At 43.0% G+C, this 19848-nt stretch overlaps 1 protein-coding gene across 2 annotated transcripts in view; it reads right to left on the reverse strand.

The window, feature by feature from the left end:
• The window catches only part of LOC106750675 (zinc finger protein 628-like), an 81325-nt gene that overhangs the window by 12472 nt on the left and 49005 nt on the right, over positions 1 to 19848 (reverse strand). The window lies entirely within an intron of this gene.

Below are 19848 nucleotides of genomic sequence, written 5' to 3' on the forward strand. Positions count from 1 at the left end.
TTGTATAGGTACGTTTTTTATCATATATTGTACAAATATTGTTGTAAGTCGGTAGTACAAACGTTACTGTAGAAAACATAACAATTCGTAGGTTTCTCGTCTTTCGTATTGTTACGGAAAGCTTAGTTAAGTGTTATACAATCTGTTAGTACTATGCGAGATTTCGATCTACAGGGTGACTCCGAAAATATTGAACACTGCGTTGTCTCGTGTCCTCTGCGTGTGTATATGTATCTGTGTGTTTTCGCACGCGCGCATATGTGTATGCATATGTATCATCTCTCTTACTGTATCATCTCTGCTCTTCTTCTTTCTTTCTCTGTCTCTATTAGCGGGAAATCAAAAGTTAATTACACAAAATCTTTGTTCGCGCTGTAATCGAACCTCGACGGACGGACGGATGTAGTTAATTTTTCTTAGTGCTTTGCACGCAACGTTACGATACTTATAATTAGAGCGTGCTTATACCATTGGAAAAGAAAGCGACGAGAATTTGTAATTCGTGGATCTTGACGATTGAAGAAGTGAACGCCTCTTTTGCGGCGCACATTTCGGCGCGAGGAATTCAACGCGGAAGCGCAGCGGGGCATTCGTGGATCTCTTGAACGACGTGCTTACACCAAGTGCTGCGGTTACGCGACGTGGAACAATGACGAAAACAGATGTGTCGCGAAATGGAAGCACCTACTACGTCCAGAGCTGATTCCCGGTATCCTTGGTCTTAACATCGTTATTCTTCGTAACTTATTCGGCATAACTCGACGAAGTCAGTGCGGGCTGACGCGAGTCTGTCGTATTTTTCAATATTCCGCCTCCCTCGAAAGCGACTGATAATCGGTTGTACCTCCGATTTCATTTTAACCGACGTTCGCAAGAACGGATATTCCCTGGCGCGCGCGCGGAATCCCGTGCGTTTCGCGTCGCTTCGACTAACTCGCTCATCTATTTTTCCTCTTTATAATCCTCCGTGGTGCACGATCGGCCGCCCCGATCGGTTTCCTTCCGAGCGAGAGATACCGAATTGTTTCGCGCGCTTTCGCACACCGGCGCGCGGGATGAAAGATATCTCGCATGCGCAAGAGAGAGAGAGAGAGAGAATGTGTTTCACACACACGCACACGGGTAAATCGGTATTCATCAAACGCACGGTTATCGAGCGCGCGCGCGTCGGCGAGCTACACGCCCCGTAAGATATGACGTGTCGGGCGTACAATTTTTTTCTTCGCTTTTTTTACATGTACGCGGTGTACTTTGAAAAGCTCGGCTAGAGAGAGCGGCTGACAAGGCTGAACGCGGAGATGGGGGCGGCAAGAGACTGGGGGTAAGGGCAAACGGGGAGAAGGCGGGGTAGCAATGAAAAGAGACAGGGAGATAGATAGATAGATAGAGAGAGAAAGAGAGAGAGAGAGAGACCGTGATCCCGCGCGTCGACCTTATTGGCGGAATTCCCGCGGAAGAGATCCCATTAATAACGGAGCGACAAGCAGGCACGTACCTGCAGCTCGCAGCGCGGACGCGAGCGCGACGGGGGAGACGCACGTGCTTCACGAGTCGGTATACACCACGCCGCATCTCGCGTGTTGCATATACACACGTCTCGTTCTCTCTTTCTATCTCTGTCGCGTGGATGTGGGACGCACGTGCACGCGGATGTGAACCCGACGATAACGACGACGACGACGATGCGAGGCTGCCTGTCCCTTCGCGCTACGAGGAAAAAATTGTGGGTTGCTCCGTGAAAAAAAAATGCAACCGCGATGGTCGAATAATCCCGGCGCATCGGCGAACGAGACGGGGTCGTTAAGACTACGGTAGACTACGACGCGCAATTTTATAACACTTGTGACAAACGACCGCGGTATTTCGTTTTCTTCTCAGTCCTCAGCCCGTGTTATGAGACGCAGAGTGAACTTAAGAGAGAAGCAAAAAGAAAAAGAACAACTAATTTCAACGATCGATCGAAAAAATTATCGACAAAAGGGCGTGATCTAGTCATGAACGATGGTAATAAATCATCGCCAAATAATACTCGTAAATATTTAATTACTTCACTTATCCGTCAATATAAATAGGATTACCCGTTACCGATCATAACGCGTTCGGTAATTTTGCCGATATTCGAAATATCGACGATAACATCAATCACATAAAGATCTCTCGAAGCTGATAAACTAATTTTTCTGCTCAGCTACCTAATCGAATAGATAGATATGAATTCAACTGAAAATTCGATCGAGAGATAATTAAACAACTTCTACATATGACAAATCGTGCGTTTCTCAATATACTGATAAGAAAATTCCACAATTATATTTTCTATAAAAAGGATTCCGGTATCTTGCGTCACAAAAAATAAAAGTTCGAAAAGCAAAGTTCACTCGCTACGTCAAATCATCAACTCGATCAGAGTCCTCTTTTAATTATTCCTAATCGGAAGGACCATCGACTTTCGATGTTTCATCGCGATTCAAAGGGTGCACTCAGAAGACACAACGGTGGTGTAACTATGCACTGAGAGAAAAATATAGTTATTTTTGGGGAAACAATATCTTTTTGCATTTTAATCACAAAAGTGGTCAAGAACATTATTTTTCTTGCAAATATTATTATAGTGTCAGTGATAATAACCTTACGTACGTGTTGCTACTATTATTTTTATGGTTAAAATAAAAAAAGGATATTGTTGTCCCCGAAAATTACTATATTTCTCTCTCAGTGTTCAGTGATTATCGCCTTTGATCGAGATATTTTTTGGGCTCATTCCAAGCAGCATAATACTCCAAATCAGGACATAAGACGTCTTTGAGATATCTTTAAAATGGCACCTGCAATGAGAATTTAGGGCGTAAGACTTAAGCTTTAAACCTTGATCCGTAAGAAATTGACTAATCACAGTAAAAAAAATAATCGATGACTATTAGTCAATTTTTTATTGCTTACAACTTAAAGCTTAAGTCTTACCCCTTAAATTCTCATTGTAGATGCCGCTTAAGACGTTTTAAAGACATCTTAAAAATGTCTTAAAGACGTCTTATAACTCAATAATTTTGGATATTATGTTGTTTGGGGTGATAGATCGAGAAAAAAATATTCCAATGACAATGAACGTTCACTCACTACCATTGTGTTTCCTGAACGCAGCCAAAGCTCGCCTCAGTTCACGGCAAAAGACCGTCTCGCTATTCCTCGCCGAAACACGGCCCTAACATTCGTCGTACGCGCGCGCGGAGGGAACCATTCGTCGAATCGCTCCACGGCGGTACTCAGATTTACTCGTGGCATTCTTGCCGCAAGCATGATCGGAAGATAGGGCGTACGCGGAAGCACGTAGCGCGGGTACGCGGAACGTGTCACCGGGTGACCCGATCCGCAAACTCGCGAAACGCGCTGCCTCTAACTGGGCTAGTAGTCGCAGTCGGCGCTCGTGGTAGGAGTCAGACGGACGCGGCGGCGACGGTAGTCGATCGCGATTGTCGATGTGTGCGCGGCCGAAGCAGTAGGCGTAGGCTTACATGCTCGGGACTGAAGTACTCGTTCGCTTCCACTCGCACACTCGCGGCCACGCACACTGGCTGCGCGCGCGTATACACACGTACAGGCGCACACCGGCGCGCACGTCCGACACACACTACGTGGCGACACAAAGCTGACGCGTGTGCACGTCCGTGTGCACGTGTGTCGCGTGTCGGTGCCGCACGCGTAGGCGTGCCTACCTACGCTCAGAATCGCGCAGGTAGGCGTGACTTGGGGCGGCGCCAGGTGAATACACCCCTGACCTATGCTTCTTTCCCTCTCCTTCCTTTTCGTTCTCTTTCTTTCTTTATTTCCCTACCTCACCTTTCTCCCCTCCACTGCTCTCTCTCTCTCTCTCTCCGTCTATCTCTCTCTCTCTCTCTTTCTCTTTTTTTTTCTTTCTCCCTATCTCTCGTTCTGTCGCTTCGCTCACGACACGCATGTCTCCAAATTTATATCGGCTAGGGACCCGAGTAAAAGTCTGGATACTTGGGACCTTTACCGATTGGTCTACTTTCGCAGCCAATCCGGAAATCCGTATCAGATCGAAAGCCAATCCGGCACACGCTGCTTTAATGATAGTCTTCCCCCTCTCGCCATGTTTTGTCAAAATCTACGATATTTTACCAAAAATCCTGGAATGCTCGACTCTTTTAGCAGAGAAAGAGAGGGAGAGAAAGAATCGCTAATATCATCTAGCGATTTCTTCGTTCATATCGGTACACGTATTATGATTATTCGGCCGACTTTACCAGTCGATTGGTATAAACGTCGATAATTTTAAAAGCATCTTCGCACTTTCACCTCTCTCTCTCTCTCTCTCTCTCTCTTTTTCTCTCCCTCCATCCCTCATCCCTCTCTCATTCCTGAAAGTATGCGCACACGTGCGTGTGCAGGCGTGTACCAAGCCAGAAGGTACCTCCGCCTGTGATACCTCCTACTCTTCTTCTTCTTCTTCTACTACCACCACATTCTTCCCGTCCGCACCTTCAACGTGACTAAAACGTGCACTCCGACATGCGCGTGTATTGCCCACTTCGCCCCTACTATCCTTTGCACTGGACTTCCCACAGTTTTCACTCGACATAATTTCGCGCCCGCACGCCAGTCCATTTATCGGCAAATATCGCTCTTTACGCGATTTCTTCCCGCGATTTTTTACCGCGAAACTTTCGCGCGCCGTACCGATCCACGAATGCTTCAATTGTAGATTTGTCTTGTGCTCTCGTTCGCGTCGGAAGCAAAGGAACGATCACGTAAGGATATTAGGCTGTTACGTAAGATTCGTCGTTGTAAATTATGTCGCTGCTTTAATTTTCCGTATTTTGTTCTCTTTTTGAATGTTTTTTAAGGAAATTGAGAAGCTCCTCGCCCCCAAGTGGAGAGAATGTATCCAAGAGAACTATTTCGGTCGAGCAGTAAAAATTACATCGAAACGATATACAATATCATTTTTTACTTCTAGAGCGAGCACGACAAACTTTTCGCTTCAACCGGAAGCTTTCGTTATCGTTCTTCCATATCTGTCGTTTTTCGACATTTTTTTGGTACAAATATCGCGTCAATATAAATGCATATTTTATGCGCGTCTTTCTATTTCGGTCAGTCCGCAAAGGTCGATTACATTTTTTCAATGATCTCGTGCTTTCGGTGAAAGAAAACAAAATCAAGTTGTTAAGATTGGATAGTGGAACGCGAAACTCGCAACGTCGCCCAGATAATCGCAGTGATGAAATTATAGCAGAATGAATTAATGAATTTGTTCGAACGTCGCCTCTCTCGTCATCGCATTAGCAGAGAGACGATGCATTTCCCGTTGCAACCAGAAGAACGGCGCGCTTTGCGTAAGTATATCGACGCTTTCGGAGTCATTAAAGAAACATTTCGGGAATGTATTGTTCTACAGATTTGTTCAATTTCGAACTGGATAGAAACAATCCGAGAACAGGGATGTCGGTTAATGTAGCTTTCGTTGGCTGTCGAGCGAAACGAATGATTTAGCGAGAACCGATCGACGATAACATTAGATCCGGAGTATTTCGAAAAATGAGCACAATACTCGAGTTGTTTTCAATTTTGTCGTTTGGGGTACCCGTATCTTGTTCGCGAAATACAACTTTCAACATGCGTTCCGCGCACTTCGAATGTTGAGTAATGTTCGTGAGAATTCTACGCGTGGATTCGGCCCGAGTGAATTTTCGTCAAATACGCACAGCAACACGATTGTTTTATCCAAAAATGACGAGTCGAGGAGTAAAAATGGCGGAAAACAATGTTTGCGCCTAATGCCGCCGTTGGTATGCAATGCGACCGTGAAAATCGTACAAAACATGGATCACAGTAAAATAAGAGAGCACTCGTGCCCAATGTACAAACAATAAAGTATATATATATAAATATATATATATATATATATATATACACATATACATATATATATATATATNCATTGCCTATAATTAATTTCAGTTTAAATTAATTTCTATTCACATATTTGTCTCTATATACTGGTGTATATAATAACACTATATACTATCTGTATCACTAGTCGCATATTCAATATATATATATATATATATATATATATATATGTATATATATATATATATCTCGTAGAATATAATATTTCTACGTGTGTTTGGTATATATGTACAGTGTATCAGTTTCCTCTGTCTCTCATTCTATCTCTCTTTCTTTCAATCGCGCAAGCAATCAACAAGCATACACGCACAACACACGGACATACATACATATCTTCTATTCTCTCTCTCTCTCTCTCTCTCTCTCTCTCTCTCTTATTCATTCTTATTCTCATATTCGCTCCGTCTCATTCTGTTTATTTCTGTTTTATTTGTATGTTACACATTCGTCCTCTTTTTTTATATATAATATATATATATATATACTAAACTATTAAAATACTAGTATAAATATCTCTTGACATATAATATATATATTTTTTATGTATATATATATATATATATATGTATTCATTTGTTCATTTATTTGTTTATTTATTTATATATGTATAGTGTAGAGTGATCGCGCGGCGGAGACGAAGAAACGGATGGACATTCAGTTGAAAACGATATACATAATGTGATTACATACGTTTCGACGTCTCCTCCGAGGTTACCGTCCCCTTCTTCTTTACCTTTCTTTTTACATTTATTGCTATTGGATTCATTGCATAGTAGGTTCTCCCATGTGTGTGAACTGATATATCATTTTTATTATACTTCGCCTACATATTTCCTTCTCGCGCGCTCGGTGCGGCATTTATAGAAGAGAAGATGTTGAGCGAAGCGAATCGTCGAAATTAGCCGCTCTCTCATGCACGCGTGCGCGCGCGCGGTGCAATCGTCGTTTCACGCTTCTCCGATCGTGGACAAAGTGCACAGCAGTTTTGAGTTTACTTAGATAATTAATGGCGATATTAATTAGTAAGGATCCTACAGGCGAACGAGGGAACGCGTGAAGCATCGGACGATCCGCGGTATGCCTTTTGTGCGATCAAGCGTGTAGCTTGGAGAATTTGTGAGACTTAGCTTAAATTATGTCAGTCCAAACAAAGATATCCGCGCGTCTCTGCGCGCATCGTTCTCTCGTAGTGTTCGAATTCGCGAATAATTTCCCTCTCTCTCCTCTTCTTTCTTTGTGTAATCGATAGACAACGAGACTAAATATTAAATCGTTTAGAACGAATCGATCACTTCCGTCGAGTCGACGAGACGAAATTAAGAAAGACGATTTAAACGACAAATCTTTCGTTTGATATAAATTTCTAGGAAAATTTAACATTTCGCGAGAGAGAAACGACGTCGTAAGCAGGAGACCGCGCGGACGAATCGTAACAGCTTCGCTATCGCGACCGACAAGGCGCCCTTTTTCTCAAATTTATTCAGTCTCCTAGTCGTAGAATCTAACGTATTACCAAGCGCCTATACGTTTAAAAAGTCTAAAATCGAGAACTCATGCCAATTTGTTTCTCGACCGTCACGTTCCCGCCTGTCGTTCCATCACTCGATCTTCTCTTCCATGAGCAACTACTGCGACGAGCATTATCACTCGCCATCGATCGAATATCGTTACGTAAATCTTAATATATATTACTATTGTTCTGTCTCGCGCATTTCTCTCCCTGTTTCAACAGCGATAATTGATCGGCCCGGGTTAAAGGTTGAGGGCGAAACGTCTCTCTTTTCAAGTCTCAGGAACGTTATAGTCCCGTCTCGAAGCGATCATTAGTTTCGTTTGTTTACTCATCTCTATCCCTTTTTTCCTCTCTTTCTCCCGTTCTCTTTTTTTCTCTTTCTTTCGCACACACACACACACACACACTCGCCCTTTCGCTCTCCCTTCGTTATTTAACATTTTCAAACATATTCGCACGACGCTCACGTATTCATTAACGTTGATCGCGATTAACGAAAATTACATCGAAATGTTGCTCGATAACGGAGTCGACATAATTAGACGGACAAACATTGAACGAAATTAAAGCGGCGGGAATAGTAGTTTATAAATTTGCACTTAGACGTAGAAATTGATTACAACGTTCCGTCGATAACCGATAAAGCTCGAGCGGCACCGCGGCGGGCGTCGCGTTTGCCTTTCGCGCTGGATACTCGAGAGCATCCGGCTGCGAGATTAATCGATAATTTCAATTTTACGCGTTAAGCATAAGCCCTCGTGTCCCCTGACCCGGTTTTAGGTTCGTGCAGTACCGTCCGCTTGTTGTGTCGCACTGTGTGTAGGTGCATTCGCGACACGGTCGTTTCGAAACATATAAAGGAAGGCATCAACGAGTACGAGCGAGGCTCTACTAACACGCGACTTCTATGTACACAAAAGAGAGACGCGCGCGTCTGCAGCACGAGGCGCGTTCCCGTTCTTCCGCGGGATTCTGATAAAAAATCACCGACCGCGGAGAGGCTGATGAAAAAATATCAGCTTCGCGCTTCGCCGGCGAGTTAACATCTATTCCTGAGATCGAAAGAGAATAAAGAGCATCCGCGAGCGCGCGTTCTCTTCGCGTGCCGCCGGGATAGCGAATTTCCCGCGACGCTCGTCGTCGGTCTGTGCGAGAACGATGACGTCGGACGAATCCTTAATATACGGATCGCGCGCGCGCGCACGATAGCGATACTACACTCGAGTTTTCATCAGTGGATGGTTCACCGTCGTTCATGCGCCTTGATATGAAATAGAGACTGATATGCGAATGTGTGTCCGTGTATATTTTTTCCTTTTCTCTTCCTTTCTTTTTTCTCCCCTTCGTTCACGTCGGTAAACCGCGAGCGCACGTGTACACGCAGCTGCCGGACGAACCTCCTGCGCGCATCGAGCCGCTTAGGCCAGTAGTCGTCTCCAAACCGAGGATAGAGAGTCTCGAAATCGAATAACAGCGATAATAATAAGGATAAATGAGAGAAACGAATACCGTTCGATTTTCACGAGATACATACTTTTGATTTCGAACGCGTGACGCGTATATTGGAGACCCACCGGCTTACGCATTGTTCCGCGCACAGTGTACGAAAGCGCCGCGTCACGCTGACGTGCCTGCCAATAATATGCGTGTCGTAGTAAGGCTATCTCGCCTACGTGTAATCGTAAGTCTACATACTCGCCTATGCCTTGCGATAAAATACTATACGTAGGTATGCTTATACACCACTTATTGTGTGCCTCTCTTCTCCCGCTTTTCTCCGGATCGTTCGCAAGCCCTGCGTATTTACCATCGATCTCGCACGCACGCACGCACGCACACACGTACACAAAAGTGCGCCGACGGCTTCACCGAGTCGTCGATTCGCGTTTTGCAACACGCAAGTCGCGATCGAATTGCTATTTCCGCCGTGACTTTCCTCGCGTTTCCTTTACTCTCCTCTTCGCGTCGCGTACGTCGTCTTCTCCTCCCACGATCGCGATTATAAGCACGACCTGCCGTTAGTCGGTCGACGCGCTCGTGGACTTTGCGAGGGATGATTCGTCGGTGATTTTCACGAATCGCGCGGCACTCGTTAACGCGCGGCGGTAACGAGTTCGTCGGGCGTTCTTCGCAACATTTCGAAATTGCGCCGCGTTTTCGCGCATTAAAAATGTTTAATTCGACGGCGAATATTACGCGGCACGTATGCGAATTCCCGCGCGAGTCGTTCGCGGTGGAATTAATAATCGCCAATGCGCGGCAGGGATGCTCAACTGGCGGACGTTCATCGATATACATCGTCGAAAGGAAAAGAAAGAAAAAAAAAGAAAGAAAATTGAATATCGCGCGAGCGTGAACTGTATAAGTATTGTGATATAGTTAGTGGCGTTTGACGGGTAGAAGCGGAACCGACGTTCGTCGATAAGGCTGCACGAGAGTAAAAGGAACGGATGTCGATGGTTTGAGGGGTTTCCGATACGCATAAGAAAAAGAAAAGAAAAATATCGGTGAACGGAAGTTTGTATTTGAAAATAGGTATTCGTATATTTTAATAATATATGCATAAGTAAACGTAATAGTATATACTGAATATTCAATAATATTAATAATTAATAATAATAATAATAATAATAATAATATTGTTAGAATAACAAAATAAATCTTACATAACTTAAGTATATACTGCGTAAGGATTCATGATAAAAATCAATAGTACAATTAAAAGAGAAACAAAGCACCGTCATCACATCGGGGCGGCGTTTGAATACGGAGCAAACGCGTGCCCCTAAGGAACTTTAGTCCGGAAACAATAGTGAAACGCTAATTATTCATGGGTCCGTGTACGCGTTTTTGTTTTATTGTTTCGTATGTGTGTGTGTGTATGTCGGTATGTATGTGTGTATGCACGGATGTATATATATATATATATATATATATATATATATATATATGTACCTAAACAATTATTGTACATCCGACGTTTTCTTTGCTCCCTGTTATTTCCTCGCACGCATCTCGCTTAAAACCACGCGCGCGCGCGCGCGTTACCTCGCGATAATCGCGCGAACCTGCACACGCATGCACGCACATATATGTATAACGCTATGTACGATCAAGAAGTAATAACCCTAATATCTTGTACTTTGTTAAAGTGCTTGCCAATTATACGTTGTGTATCCGTAAAATGTATCTATATATGTATATCTATACGCATGCATACATACGTACATACTTACCTGCGCGTACGCGTATATACGTATGTACGCAAGTAAGCGCGTGTGTATGTATTAAAAACGCATGTACGTATTATATAAAATTAACGACGGGTAATATATATACACGCATACGCTCGAAACAACCTCGACAGGACTACTTAACTCTTTGTAACTCTTTTAATACTGTCAATGGTTCTCTACTAAACGAGAGATAAAGACGGTCCCGGGCGCCTACGGGAGATCGATCGAAACTATCGACAGCTGCTGAAATAGAAACGAGGATTTTATATTCGTGCGTTAGCGCCTGCTGGGTCTCTTCACACTCGATAATTGCCTGCGCGTTCTCTATCTTTTATTGCTAATCGTATTTGGAACGCTATCGCGCGTTATGCAACGGAGAACGATCTCGCGATTCTCTATAAATATGTTATGCTATCGATCCTCCCCTTCTATCGGACAAATAGAAGAGAAAAAGAGAACTGAGTAAATATTATGCGTAAGCGATATTATGCATAGATGTCGAAACGACAGTGATATTATTATTATCATTATTATTATTATTATTATTATTACTACTACTACTATCGCTATTATTATTATCATTAATATTATTATTAAGGTTATTATTAATATTATTGCGATTAGCATCTCGAAACCTTTCGAAAAATTCCACCGAATTGAATTGTTTAAACCTCGTCGGGAGGTTCACTCGTTCGGACCGACTTTGAGACGAGATATACTTTTGAATTTTAAAAGGTTCTCGAGTTCTCTCCTCGAATGCGAGGAGTGACAATTATTCCCAGCCTCGATAGGTTCCACGGGATCGTCTTCTGTCTCTCGCCGTCTTCGCGCTTGGTGTCACACTCCACATACGATTAGCAAGAGAGTCTGCTGCTTGATGCGAAAACGCGAGCAATAACGTAAGAAAAGGAGTGACCCGACGAGTGAATCCGTCGCGAAGATCGCGCATCGATTCTACCACGCGCCTACCTCTGATTCGTCGTTGTAGTCGTTGTCGTCATCGTCGTCGCCGCGGCTGAACGCTGAAAAAAAGAGGGCGAGAAAGTCCACTTGTCGGAAAGCTGCCTCTGCACGCAGGAACTCTAGCTAGGAATTAGTCTATACTCGATATGTATGTTATGTGTGTGTGTGTGTGTGTGTGCGTGTGTATTGCATCATGACACCTTTTGGCAAGAGGGAACGGAGAGTATCTACGCGCGCGCGTGTTTCGTATTTACAGACATTTCTACGTCACGTCGCGACGCGGACGGCTCTACAGACGCAAGAACGCAACAGCACGGAGGCGGTGAGATACTTAATTAGGCGAGGAGTTTCGAGAGAGTCGGCGGAAACGCGTGATTCTAGATACCCGCGCTCTCACTTTGTTTACACCATTCTCTCTTTCTCTCTCCTCCTCCCCATCTATAATATTCTTATTAACTCCCTACAGCAGTGACATAATTACAAACTCGTGTTTTCATTTTGTAACGGAAAGCTCTACTCGTGTCGCGCTATATAAATATATCTGTACACGCGCACTGTGAAACTTTGAGCGACGTCTCGCAATTTTCCGTCGCCGTCGTGTCCATCGCGGGGAGCGTACCACGCGACGAGAGAGAAAGAGAGAGAGAGAGAGAGAGAGAGAAAACAATTTAGCGTTGCCGACGATCACGACGGACGATATATTTACAAAATTTCGTACTCATGATATACGTTCAAGAATTGTACTTTCAGTCGAGAAGAGATCGATCCAAACTCCGCGAGAAGACGAGAGGCGCGACACGCTTCTCGTCCCGGCCGGTAATTTCGAATTTCGATGCTTCTTCACGCAGAAGCGACGCCGGATGACGCGCGACGTCAGGCACGATTATTTCCCGGACTACGTGGTAGCAACAACGCTCCGTTCTGTCACGTTCCAGCGTCCAAGAGGTGCCCGTCCTATCGGCGAACTTTACGCCAAATGTATCGACGCGCGCGTGGGGTCAGTGCGAAAACTCAAGTTACCACTCTCCTACATTGAACGAAATCTCACAACGCATGCGGACGGAAGCGGTGGAAACGCAATGTCGTAGACTCATCGCTCGCGAAGATATTACACGCTCAAGACTGGCCTGCATCGAGTCTCGGATATCTCGAAAAAAAGATCGTCGTATCTGGCATACGGGGCGTCGCGGTATCTATTTTATAATATCTCCACGCGCGTTCTAATGTAAGCTACACCCTAGATTATATACAATTGAGTTAGAGCGGGTTGCATTCTTATCTTTTTTTTCCTCTTTTCTCCCTTTCTCTTAAATAGGAACTTTAGAATAGAAACGCAAGAGCTATGAAACTAAAATAGGACCCTCGACGGGACACGAGGGACGGTGGAAGGGCCTACGATCGAGAGAATATAATTTCCGGTTCCCGCCACGTTCCCGGCAATAAATTAAGGATAAATTAGAGGAGCACGTGGTCTTTAAGATAGAGACAAGCGATGAGAACTTCGTATATAACTTGACGATTCTTCTAGCATTTTTGGCCAAAGTCGCTCGTGAGGGATAGAAAAAGACAGGAGAGGAGCTTGAATCTGTGAAAAGTCGATAAAATTTTACTACAGATATAAAGCCAGCGCGGCACACGATGCTTGTTTTTGCGCTGGATTGCTTGCACGATAGAAATACCGGTGTTCTTCTGATTGGTGCATTTCCAAAAATGGACGACAATACACCAATTAAAACGCATCCAGCACGAAAACAAACATCGTGTGCCGCTGGCTTAAGGATTGATTGAATACGAAATCTTTTTATAGGCTATTTAACGATAAGATATATCTAAGAAATTAAAAGATGTTAACAAATCACACAAACATGTAGATCTGCTGCAGCCCAATCCATCTTGCATTACATTGTGATTTTGCATAAAAATATCGATATATGTGTGTAACTTTAAATTAAAGAATATTAAATTTTCTACACAAATCTCTACAACTAAGCTTTATTAAAAAATATTGTTTATTTAGATTCTATAGCAATAGAAAGCACTTCATTTCTGCAATCTTTTTATTTTTTTTTGCCATCTTATTAATCTTTACCAAATGTTTTTCTTTCTTTTCAATCTATAGAAAGAAAAAACTTTCGAAACACAACGTCGTCCGTTTCTATTAACCCTTGTGTCAATGGATGGGTATCTATTCCAAATTAAATATTATAATTTTTTCCTACGCTTTTAGGCGAATTTTTTTGTGACGCTTCAGATCACCGTAAGTAAAACAAAATTTTTTTGCACCAATCTGATGTTTTTTTGCAGATACCCAGTGCATTGACGGAAAGGTAAAAAATTTATCCATTGACACGAGTGTTAAAATGTCAACTGAATAATTGCAATTCCTGCAAAACTACAATACGTACAGCGAAATATGAATCAGGCTGCTCGACATGTTACTATTTTTTAAATATATTTTTTATCGATAATATAAAATATAAATAGTGAACGTAAGGATTTCGTATTCAATAAATTCCTCTATATCTATAGTAACGAGTAAAATTTTACTGACATCTCATAAGTTCAAACCTTCCTACTCTCCTCAAGCGAAACAGAAGCCTACATGTGCGTGTATGCCTGTCTGCCTGTGTTTCCGTGTATATGTGTGTCGCGCGCATACTTATACAACATATACATACAAATTCTCCTTATATACAACGCAGTTCGACGTACAATAATATCTGAGGCACGTACATTTTCGCGCGAGGATTCACAATGGTAGAACCGAGAGGACGTACACTCGAGTAACCGATCGCTGCCTCAAAATCGCGCGAGCAATGCTGGAATACTCAAGCAAAATCCCGCGCGTATTTACGCGGATAGTCGGATGACCGTTCGTCTCACTCGATCCCGATCGATCAGCTTTGATTCACGGTGGTGAAGGGTGAAAGGAAATTGCGAGAGAAGGGAGGAAAAGGAGGACAAGAGGGATAACACGACGGGCATCGACGAGATATGCGGGAAGCGTTCGATTTCAACCGAAAATTTGCCGATAGGCATGTCGCGCGCGATCGCGCCAACGCGTACAGGACGTCACAACACACAAAAAACGTAAGCAGAAAAGTATCACATAGAACACTTCTTAGCATCTAATTGAGATCCTGGTCTTTGGAATTTTTCAAAAAGCTCCAGTTTCCGATCGGAAAATCCACGCAGATCTCTAATCGTTAGAAACGCAATGTGTCAAACATGTAAAGGTAAATGTGGGGGAGCCCCAACAGATCCCATTACTGAGCTCAAAGTTTTTCAAAAATTGCATTCCGATTTTTATTTTATAAGTGAAAGAAGCATTGAATATTTACACTTTTCGAATACAAATGTATATAAACTGTTAATACTTAATAGTTTTTTTTATTTTCTATTTTCATTTTTTATATTATTAAGTTCAATAGTTGATATAAAAATAAAATTCCCTATTTGTTTCTATAAAAGTATGCCAATTTTACTTACTAGAAGAAAGCTTTTCATATTATTTCTGTTTTGATTCCAGAGAAAAGCCTTATTTGGGATAAGAATAGAATTTTCAATTGGTATTATAACGTGACCAATTTCTAGACAAATCTGAGCATTTTTTTGATCGAAATTTATGCAAGATCCGGAAAAATTTTGAGAAATTTCTATACAAGGATTTAACTGGTAAGTGAATTGGCCAATCATAGTCGAGAATTTCAACATAATAGTCTTATGTTCTTAAGAATTCTCGAATATGATCGGTCAACTCGTTTATTCCTTAAGTTTTACTGCTTACGTTTTTCTACGTATCACCCGTTTTTCTCCGTCGTGCGAGTCTCGAACTTGTTCTCTGTAATTCTTGGAATAAAATTCCGCTCGAAAAGCAGAGTAATAGACTGACTTGAATTCGGATGAATTTTCACTCGTACAGCGTGAATTCTTCACTCTAAATAGTTGAATGCATGTTTCCGTTCAAAACTGAAGAGTGAAACTGATGTATTTCATCGTTACAGGAACAAATGCGCTCTAATCGGCTAACATATTCGCTAGTACAAGATAAGAATTCACTCTGAGCTCGAGCGAAACATTCTCTCTTCCGATTCCGAGTGGCGTCTTCAGCGTCGCTTGGAGTAAATTTTCGTTCCAAGAAATTTAGAGAGTACGAACGCATGATTCGTTGAGAACGCGACACTCAAGACGAAGGACGGAGTCGGAAAAAGTCACGACAATGACGAGATTACCAGTAAAAAAAGAGAAGGAAAAATCCGCCCGCGTTATTATAAATAATCGCTTGTAATTTATGACGCGACTCGATAGTCGCGCGCACCGATAATGACATCGTGTTTTCCCACACACGAGAAAAAGAAATATATATATAAATATATATAAATATATATATATATCATATATATTTATATATATATATAACTTTGTATCTCAGCGTGTATAGATAAAGAAAGATATTGCGCATTGGTGTAGCCACCCTGTCGCGGACAACTGAAATATCTACAATCGCGAGACACGGAGTACCCCGAAGCGAGTTTCACAGAGTGGAAAGAGGATTCCTTTGAAATAGGAGAACCTTGGAGCGACATAGCCGAGGAGGCTAAACGTCAAACCACTCTCCCGCATTTTCTCTCTATCTACCTGCCTCTCTCTCTCTCTCTCTCATTCTCTTTCGCACGCGAGCCATTGAATGACCTAAAACCTAGGTTAATTGGAACTTTGCTAACTGATTGTACCGTAGGCCAGTGGTGCGCGTCGTGCCGCTCATTAATTTTCCTCTCGATTGCACTTTAACGGCGAGATCGGCCGTCTCAGGCCGTTCTGCGTTCGCGGCATGAATAATTGCGAGTGTGCGCATTTCTGCGCGCGAGAACACGTCGTCGGAGGACGCGCGTGATACGAACGAACGGCGAAACGAACAAGATGCAGCGAATAGAATTCGGCGAGCGAACGTGAAACCGCATGAGGAGGGGCGGGGGAGCAAAAATTGCACGGGAGTCGTCGAGAAGAAATTGGGTTGACCGCGCGCGCGCGCGCAACGGGTTAACATAATGGAAACACGCGAGGCGTCGCGCCAGCAGCAGTCCAGCGATTTTATCCACGACACGAGGAGAATAAAATCGTGTCCAACGTCGAAGTGTTATTTTTCCAGTTCAAACTGGGTCGCGCGAATCTCCGCGTCGATCGTTTACCGAACTTCATTTCGCGCGCACAACTGCCCCGCGTTTTCTTGTGATCTAATTGGGGTCCCAGTGCGATTTTCCAAAAAAAGGGGGAGAAAAATTATGGCTGGGAAATCTACGAAAATTCGGGTTAGAGGTGTGATATTTCGAGCGTACGGTTCTAAGTGGGAAATCCAAAACGGGTCTCAATTCGTTCTCTCCGATGTTATTCCGAAGATTTCGTCAACTTTTCATTGTACAATCTCGAAAACAAAGATTGACACGTTTCTTTCTTCGATGTAATTCGGAACGTAGCCGACATTCAATGAAAAAATCTGCTTTTGAGAAGTTCTCAGAAGATGGGTTCTTTTATTTTCTGTTTTTTTCTCGATATGTTCCGAAACGCATCGAGAGAAAGCAATGTCGAATTTTATGCTCATGATTGTACAACAGAATTGTTAGACAAAATATATAAAATACTTGTGTCTCAATTTCTTTTTTCATCTTTTATTATGTAGAATTCAATAGTTGGTGTAAAAATGAGATCTCGCTCTCTCTGATTTCTTAAAAGTGTTATTGATGTCACGTGTTAAGAAAAGAGAGATCCCAGATTCAATTCCAGGCAGCAACTACATAGTTAGGATAAGAATGGAACTTTCAATTGTGGTGTCACAGTAGAATAACCAATTTTAGGAGAAATTTAGACATTCCGAGCGAAATCTATGCAATATCTGGGAAAATCTAGCAAAATTCCCACGCGGGGCTCCATGTTCTTTTCTCTCTTTTCCAGGCAGAACGGAAGAAAAATCGATTCTGTGAGATTTCGATTGTCCGGGGGCGCCCCCGGAACGTTTGAGTGTCACTGCCCAATTTATGATTTATCTGTCGCGCTCGGGCGAGCGGGCGGGCGGGTGACACACACGTTCGCAAAGGCGATAACGCAGGGGCGGTCGCGTCGACGGCGCGCATTATGCAGCGTGCTCCGTGTGTGCGTTCATTGTATTTTTAGACCTTTATGATTACAAGGTTACGCCCGCGGAATTCTCATTCGGTATCAGCGTTTTTCATCCCGATCGATTCGCGCGCGGTGGATAACAGACGACGGCCGCCCGCCGGGGAAAAGAATCGCCGATAAGTCGGCGTTTGCACTAGCGGAAAAACTCTCCCGACTGTTTACCACGGATCGGGACGATAAAAAGTGCGTGGCTCAGCGCGATTACGTGGAAAATTAGCGCGAACACGCCGCGTGTGTCGTCGTAGTCGAACGCGAAGATACGCGCCGAAGAGTCCACGCAGGCGATATGAATTTTACAGCAACCGCCGCGATTTGTACATTATTTTGCACCGTCCTCTCTCTCTCTCTCTCTCTGTTTTTTAAGAGTTTTCTTTCGTTTCGTCGCAGCATTACCTGCCCGGCAAGATTGCACGGTCAGTGGAGGAAAAGTTGTCCGATAGTTTCGCCTGAGTGAATCTCCAGTATCCGATATGAACTTTTTTTTTCAGTAATTTTCAAGAGACATATATTTTTTTATTGGATGCCGAGTGCGTTTTGAAATTCATCGGGACAAAGCAAACTTTCGCAAACTTTCTTCCGCTAACGCATGTCGGCGACGATATCGCGCGAATAGATACTTTCGGCGATACGGTCGTCGTTGACGACTATCGAGCCGGCTCGAACGAAAAGGAAAAAAGCAAACGCGCGTGAACGAACGAGCGCGTTAACGAGCCACGGTGTATACTTTTAAGTACATTTTAAGTACCCTTCGCACGCCCGTGACAGTTTCTGAAACACTGACTCGCGCTTCACAATTTTCGTCGCGCCGCGCGATCTTTATCACTTTTTTATGGTATACTTTTCATTTTCTCGTATACACACCAGCCGACAAATGTATTGAAACAAAAAAAAAAGAACCGAGTCTCAGGATCACGCAAATTTTGTCGTGCAAACTGCAATCGAGCAAGTTGAATAGAAATCGGATCAAGTTAACAATTTAACATGTGAATGTCAATAAATGAAATATAGTCAACAGTAAAAAAATTAACGAAATAAAAATATGCGTATAGAGTTGTATTTATAACAAGGTTGTTTTCTTCAAATAGTTCAAGAGGTTGATCTAATTACGTAATATACGAACAGTTCTACCTCCAGTTGGAAAGTTAAATATGATAAGTACAACTGAGAATGTGTTGCAGTCAGCTTTGCAATCGGTTTGCTGAATTAAGTTTTAAGCTAGTTTTACATAAATAAGAGAGGGACACGAAAATTTGTTGATAGAGTTAGGGCAATTAGTTCGCATACAACCTTGAAATTCAATCCGTTTCACTGAATTCCAGCTGTTCCGACTGATTTCTTTTACATAGTGCAGCCTTAACACGCAATGCATCTAGTTAGTCAGGATTTTTTAACCGTATGCATTATTAATTTATTATCTATTCATTATTCAAAGAAGCGAGAAGGATATGTCGAATCAGTAATTTGTACAGTTAGAAAATACTGGTAACTTAATTGCGTTGCGTGCTGAAGCTACTCAGCCATTTAGTGCACATTGCGAATTTTTATCCCGATCCGAAGAACAGCAACGGAAGTCGTTGTTCCTCGTCTATCGTCCAACAGCCATGTGGAACTCGCGAAAGTTTCTTGTTGCGATTGGCCAAATTCAATTTAGGTTGTGAAATACGATTAACCGAATAAGTTAATGAACGGACGTGTGAATGTGAAATAATGCCGACTCGAAGAGCTCGCGGCGAAACGCACATGACGACGGGAACGGCGGTGTATTCCGGCCAGGAATAATATATAGAGTTACGAGTTTATGGAAAGAGAGAGAGAGAGAGAGAGATAGAGAGAGAGAGAGAAAGAGGGAGATGGAGCGCGCGCGCAGAGTCGAATGTTTAATTCGCGATATCATTATTTTAATACCGCGGACGGACGGACGCGCGCACATATACGTCCGCGCCGTTGTATGTGTATGTGTGTGTAACGTCGCGTTGTAGATTTAATTAATCGTATTCCGGAATTTACAACTGCTGACAACATTTTTGA

Source organism: Dinoponera quadriceps, unplaced genomic scaffold, assembly GCF_001313825.1.
Source record: "Dinoponera quadriceps isolate SergipeBrazil2010 unplaced genomic scaffold, ASM131382v1 scaffold5896, whole genome shotgun sequence".
Classification (NCBI taxonomy): domain Eukaryota; kingdom Metazoa; phylum Arthropoda; class Insecta; order Hymenoptera; family Formicidae; genus Dinoponera; species Dinoponera quadriceps.